The following is a 7710-nucleotide window of genomic DNA, read 5'->3' on the forward strand; positions in this document are numbered from 1 at the left end:
TTGTGATTTTTAATAAAAGGGTGTGATTATCCATTAAAAAGGAGTTTAATTAGGGGTTTTTAAATAATTTTCAGATTATTATAAGTTATTTAAAGTGAGTTTAAGTTGCTGGAAATTGTGTATACAAGGGTAATTAATATAGTATTATTGTCCCTTGAAGTAGGAGACTTGGTTCGAGAATTGTTGTAGAGTACTCGATTATTTTAAGAGCTTATTTGAGGTACGTTCGCGTTCTTAGCATATTTTGATGATGTAGAATAATGCTAGGCTTGATTTCAATCAATTACAAGTAGTATCATGCTAAGGTTTATGTATGGAATTTGTGAATTAATGGTGTTGGTGATTGAATGGTGAATCATGAATTATTTGTGATGGTTTCTGGATTGAAAAATTATATTTTTGGCATGTTGTGTTTGAACCACATTTTTATTTATGGCATGTTAGAAGCCATGATTAATTAAACTACATGTTTAATTATGTTTGGAATATTGAAAAGGAATTTTATTATGGTTCAAATAATTTTTATTTATGCTTTAAGCATGAGGTAGGAGCTATATAAGTGTCTATGTACACAAGGAATAAATTGTATGTTGGTGCCTTTTTGCACTTAAGGTGTTTTTAACACCGAGGGATATGATTTTTGGCGCATTATGCATTTAAGGTGTCTTTGACAGTGGGGTAGAATTAAAAAGGGTTCAACAATAAATAATATGTGGTCACTAATTATTCAAGAATTAAATTGGTATGGTTGTTTGAATAATTATTGTTGATTGAATTATTATGCTTTGAGAGTCATCACCAAGTCTAATAATATGTAAATAACGTAAAGTGAAAGAGATTACGCACCTAAACTCTTGGAACGTATATACCTTGAGTATGAAAAGTGGGGGGGGGGGGTTATGGGGTTTTATATTTAACCATAACTTCCAATGGAGTACAAGACGTTGTATATTCCTTTTTATCATTTATTATGCGCAGGAATTCCGCCACCTTTGTGTGGTTTTGTCGCAGGCACGGTTAGCTCCTATGCCAGTGAACCTCAAATTTATTTGGGGGAGGTTAATAGGTGGAAACCCGTTCGATGCGTAATCAATGCAAAATGAATTAATTAGTGTCTAGTCATTATGTCTTGTTGATTGGTGTGTGTGCTTGCGAACAGGTGCAATAAGGTAAGTGTGTGTTGATAAGTGAAAGCATGATAGTGTGTTTAATTACGCTTATGTACTCAGCTTTGCTGATTGTGTGTATTTGTGTGTTTTGGCCATGTCTTTATCTTGGCCCTATGATGACCCATTTTTAATGGAGAGTAGTGGAGACAAATAGAGATAAGCTTTTCAGGTATTGAGGCATATTCATGATGGGGCACGAGTGAAGAGCAAATCATACTAGTTCATATTAGTTACAATGTGTTTCTGCTTTAATTATTTATGCTAATATTTATATGTGGAGCTAATATCAAGTTTGGATTTGGTTTGGTTTTTAATAAGGGCCTTTAATGGTTCCAAGTTGTAGGTTGATTTTCATTTTACTTCGCTCATTTTGGTTTTAACTTTACTTTTGTTTGGTTAGCTTTTCAAGTTGGTTTGTTTTGGAAAGGTGTTTAAAATTAGTCTTCCGCTGTGTATCTTTGATATTTGCCTTAACCATTTTCACAGTGGCGGTAATGTCTTAGATATTTTTAATTTAAAGTTTAATACAGGGCAAAACAGGTATTTTAAAATAAAGGAATTTCTAGGGTGTTACAAAAGCCGACTTGGCGGTTTTCTATACTTGAAGAAAAATCCACCGATAACGCTTTCCAAGCCTGAGGAAAGCCGACTGATGAATATGGTGTCATTCTATGCTTGAAGAATTCCACCGATAATGCCTTCCATGCTTGAGGAAAGCCGATTTGGCGGTTTTCTATACTTGAAGAAAAATCCACCGGATAATACTTTCCATGCTTGAGGAAAGTCGAAAGATGATGAGATTGCAAGTCTCTGTGTATCGAGAACCTTGCGTCATGAAATGATGGTGGTCCGCTTGTCCCCAGACGCGGGCTGTAGATGGTCCGCTTGTCCCCGGACGTGGGCTGTAGATGGTCCGCTTGTCCCCGGACGTGGGATGTAAATGGTCCGCTTGTCCCCGGACGTGGGCTGTAGATGGTCCGCTTGTCCCTAGACGTGGGCTGTAGATGGTCCACTTTTCCCCGGACGTGGGCTTTAATTGAGACCTAGAAAATAAAATTTGCCAGGGGACTCGTATAGACTATGATTGACTTGACTAACTGACTTGACCTAGTTTGACTTGACACGACATGACATGACATGAGTATGACTTGTGATGTGTGTGTATAGTTTTAGTGTGTGTGTGTGCAGACACAAGCAACCGAAAATGCAAAAGCAAAAATTTTCCATCATTTTTGTCATGAGACGAGTGGAGGGTACCAACTTTCTCCCGAAAAAGAAATACGTGAAAATGAAATTTGATTTTCAAACTTTCCTCGATAAAAACTTGGAAAAAGTTTTTGAACTTCCCCAAAATAAAATAATGAAAAAGGAAAGAAGTTTTGAACTTCCTCCTTGAGCAAGACGAAATGAATCATATGGATTGAATTGCTTGTCCTGAAAATAATGTATGCATGTTCTTAGGCCAGGAGGTTAAGAATAATTACATCATGTGACCCGATAGATGAATGAACTTAAGTCATGGAGCTAAGCATCATATATGGTGTGAAGAAGCGATTTTGAACGTCACTTAGGTCTGGAAGCTAAGCACGTATAGTGATTATTGCATAATGAACGGTTCTTAGGTCAAGGAGCTAAGCACGATATGCTTTGTATGATTAAAAATCATTGATATATAAATGTATCTTAGCACATTATGCGATGCATGAAACAATGAACATTGCTCAGGTCAGGAAGCTAAGCAAGTATACAATGTTTCTTCTACTGAATGTTGTCTTTAAATTTGATGAAACATGCACAGTGTTGAAACAAGATTTCATGATAAAGGGCTCTTAAAGGGAAGGATGATAGATATGGATATGGATGTGTGAGTGAAGTGTGTGAATGTGATACTAAGGTTGGTTGCAAGGGTTATGGCGATGGAAAGAGATGTGAGAAGAGTTAAAGATGATGACTCTTCAGGCTGGGTAAGCTAATGTGATTTGGGGTTCAAGCCCCCAAGTCTAGTTCTAAATGGGTAGGGATAAGCATTGGATATTCTTTGACTCAATCATGCATGGATATGAATATGAATGTGGCCGCACCTCGATGTGAGGTTGCCTACGTATTCGTTAGGAATCAGGCCGAACGTAGCTCTAACCGAACTTTGCACAAGTGTATGTACACCTCAAAGAGGTCTTTCAAGGGTTGTAATGTGGTTAAGTTGATGGTTTAAGGAAGAAAGGGGTAAAAGGCTCAAGACCCGAGAGAATCCCCAAGATGTGTAATTTTGAATTTGAAAATTTTGATTTGCAAGTTTATTTTCAACCTTTTCTTTTTTTTCTTTTTTTTTTTTTTTTTTTTTTTTTTTTTTTTTTGTTTTGAATTTCTTTTTTTCTTTTTTTTTTTTTAATTCTTTTGAATCAATGTAGACAATCTCAGATCATGCGGTCCATCACTCACTTAGCATTCATGTTTCTCAAGCACGGTACCAAGCACTCGATGAGAGACACAATTTGAGACGTGTTCATATCAAAGACATTGGAACACTTGCCTTTAGACATTGTTTTATTGTTGCTTTGCTGCTTTTTTTTTTTTTTTTTTTAACTTGCTTTTTGAATGTTATACAATTACACATCTTCCAATCCCAGGGTTAAGTGAATGTGGGTTGAAGAAATGAAGGCCAAACGTTAGACGAGGCTCAAAATGGTTGATGAAGAAATGGAATGTGATTGAACGGTTAACATGGAATGACATGGTTGCAAAGGTGCCTCAAGTCATTGGTGTACCTTGGGTTTTGTTCGGTAATTGATTTTTTTTTTTTATTTTTTATTTATTTATTTTTTTTTATTGAGAATGAATCAATGAATGAAAAATTCTATGATCAAGATGTAAAGGAAAATTGCTCATTTTATTAATGGAAAAGGTGAACGAAACACATGAAACATATAAAAAAATTCAAAGTGGAAAACCTATGCTGGACATGAATGGGGGAATGGAGAAGAATGATAAAGAAAGAAATCATGAAATCTTGCACGAAGGATCTGTGTGCCTTGTATTCACTACTTCTTGCCGCCTGGAGGGACAGGAAGTTTGTTTGCATCCATCAAGTCTTGAATGACGTCCTTCAAATTCCAACATTGCTTTGTAGTGTGGCCCCTTCCTTGATGGTACTTGCAATAGGCATTGGGATTCCATCTGGCGCTCCTTTCTTCAGGTTTTGGCTCTGGAAATGGTCCAATAGGTGTGATCAAGCCTTGACCGTAAAGGCGATCAAAGGCCGCATCATAAGTCATTCCTAAATGAGTGTAAGTTCTTTTCTTCTTGGGCAATGGAGCATCAAGAGCTAACACTTCATTGATATAAACTTAGCTTATATTGTTGGTAGTATTTTTGTGCTTAGAAGACGAAGAAGAAGGATGGTCGTTCTTCTTGTTTTTCCAAGTGTTATTATTGTTACATATTAGCAGTCTTTATTAGCTCATCCTCGATATTGATGCCGATGTCGTATACAGCTTCGAAAATGTTTAGTGGAAGAAATTTGAGATATTCCCTATATTTATTAGTCAGATTTTGAATAAAGAGGCAAACCATCTCTCTTTCTTTGGGAGGATCTACCAAGAGTGAAGTTGTTTCCCTCCACCTGTTCAGGTAAGCGGTGAAGCCTTCATTCTCTTTTTGTTTGAGAATGGAGAGTTCACGTTCAGAAGTTTTAGTTTAAATGTTACACTTGTAACGATTCATGAAACTGTCGGTGACATCTTGCCAAGTCGCAGTATGCTTCGCATCTAAGGAATAAAACCATTGTTGGCAAGCATGTTCTAAGGAGGGAGGGAACACTGTAGGGAAGAGTGTTACGTCCAATCCCTTAAGAGCCATGGTTGCAGAGAACGCCTTCAAATGGAATATTGGATTGTTAGTAGGCTTGAAATTTGGAATATCAGCAGTGGAAAACTTTTCAGGGAGTCTGTCCTTCACATCCAAAGGAGTGGGAGGCCGTTCCACATAAGTGTAATCCTCAGAAATCTTACTCATTTGTTCCTTCAGTTTGTCAAGGGTGGAAATAGTGACCTTGTTTTGTTCCATGGTAGTGACCCTAGTGGTAAGGGTTTGCATCATGGCAGACAGTGCCTCGATGGATTTGTTGATGTTCTCAATATCTTCTTTAGTGGCCTTTGAAAGGTGATGAGTAATGGAGATGGCAAAGTTCTCTTTGAACGCCTATTAGATCTGAGAGATTGTTGCGGTAATGACTCAAACCGTATTAATCTATCCCTGTTCCTTGACCAAGTACTATGAAATAAAATAATTCACTTAATTGTTTGACTCATTGCTCAAGATAGGAAAGGAAGGAAAAAAAATTAATAAAAAATAAATAGACATTTGAAAACAGGTGAGAAAACTCCACTCATTTTTTATTATGACGAAAAAAGGGTGCATGAACCTAATATACGATCATAAACGACCTGGTGCATGACTCGAGTCGGAACATAAAGAAAGTGTGTGGACTATACTTGACTCGTGAGTGACTAAGTTATGTTATAAGACTCGTGGTATGATCGCATGGCTAGACATGTGAACAATAACCAAAATGACAGACGCGAGGACCAAATTAACACGGAAGACTTGACTGACGCGGGTTTTTTTTTTTTTGGAAAATCCACCGTGTCACGGTGAACTTTCCCGTGCCACGGTAAACATTCCCGTGCCACGGTGGACTTTGCCGTGACACGGTGGACAATCCCGTGTCGCGGCAACCCTTCCCTTTTTTTTTATTTTTTTTTTATTTTTTTTTTAATTTTTTTTGGGAAATCCACCGTGTCACGGTGAAAATTTGCCGTGACACGGTAGAGTTTCCCGTGGCGCGGTAGAATTTTTTTTTTTTTGCTGCATGTCCACCGCGCCACGGGAAACTCCACCGGGCCACGGTGGATGCTGACGTGGCACGGGGAATTTCTTTTTATTTTTTTTTTAAAACAAAAAATCTATAATTTTGAAATTCTACTTGTTTATTTTTAAAGGGAGGATACCATCCGACTTACTCCGAAAAAAAAGACACAAAAAACAAGACTACCCTAAAATACGGTCAAAAAGTAGTGCACGACTAAAGAAAAAAGTGTGTGAACACGATATGTGAGTGATTAGGTTACGTTATGGACACGTGTTTTGGCCGTACAACTAGACATGACACCAAACCGGACACAACATCCACATACGTACGCACAAGAATAAAAAAAAGACTGACAGGACACTCTGAGCACCGTGTCACGGTGTAGTCTACCGTCAGACAGTAGTGAGCCCCGTGTCACGACACTGTTCACCGTGGCGCGGCAGAACATGTTGTGACACGGTGCGCAGTTCCAGGTCAGTTTTCCAGATTTTAACCGATTTTAGGTCCGCACTAATTAATATGTGAGAATAAAAACTCTCGGTCATGGGTTAAACAAAAGAGTAAACACATGAAGGTTAGCACCAAACAACCACATAGCATTTAGGCACGATGATGTAAAAAAAGTTCGCAACCTAGAGTCAAGATTTATGTTCAACTATTGGTCAAGCTTTGGGTGTCAAAAGGGTACCATGGTTAAGAGTTTGGACGCGTTAACAAGGCAGCCTCCCTTGAGGGTGTATGCCAACAGGCGGCTCCGCGAGTTCGTGATGAAATCGAACTCGACTCCATGGTTTAGGTGAATTTAATAACTCGGATGAACCCTTATTTTCATGAGCGTTTTTGGGTTGATAGAGCTTAAATTCCCCGGGGCTAAGACGTATGTAGAACACACACGTTTTTTCAGAAAAATCAAAGGAAGTTGACTGTGAGAAGAGAAAATAAACCACCGGACTGATTTTAGGACTGCCGTGACACGGCAAAGATTCCCGTGCCACGATACGGCACACCGTCAGACGGTGCACTGTACCATGACACGACAGATATTGCCGTGGCATGGTAGTTAGAAAATCTGACTGGTGCCCTGTTTTCCTTCGTACGCAATTAAGTTATTCAATTTTTCCTACATGACAGACCTAAATGCGACGTTAATACGTCTATGCATATGCAAAAATGCCAAATTAATCACAGAAATATTTTTCAAGAATCTTTCAAGTCTCATCCACTCATCTTAATTAAATATCGATCACTCAAATCGATAAATAACCAAGAATCCTCCCCAGTGGAGTCGCCAAATTGTAGGCGTCGCTCGAATTGCGCCTACGTTAAAAGCATGTTGTGAATATGCTTGGCAGTCATAGGAAGTGAGAATTGACATAATACGATTAGAGACAAATAAAGTAGGGAGCCGCCAACAAGTTTTTAAGGAACTTGTAAACCGTTCACGGATCATAAAAGTCAATCACGATAAAGGGACAACGAAGGCAACAACGATTGGCCCATGAAGGTTACACCCCATTCATAATCCATGAGATTACTAACTCCATATGGTTCGGAACCACGAAAGGAGGATCGGGGATGATGGTACGAAGTGAGTCATGGAGTCACATTCGCCCGTATTGGCCTCTACTCGATTCTTATATTGAAAAGCATTCCTGTGATCTCAATGGCATACAA

This window comes from Chenopodium album, chromosome 7 (assembly GCF_948465745.1).
Source record: "Chenopodium album chromosome 7, dcCheAlbu1.1, whole genome shotgun sequence".
Classification (NCBI taxonomy): domain Eukaryota; kingdom Viridiplantae; phylum Streptophyta; class Magnoliopsida; order Caryophyllales; family Amaranthaceae; genus Chenopodium; species Chenopodium album.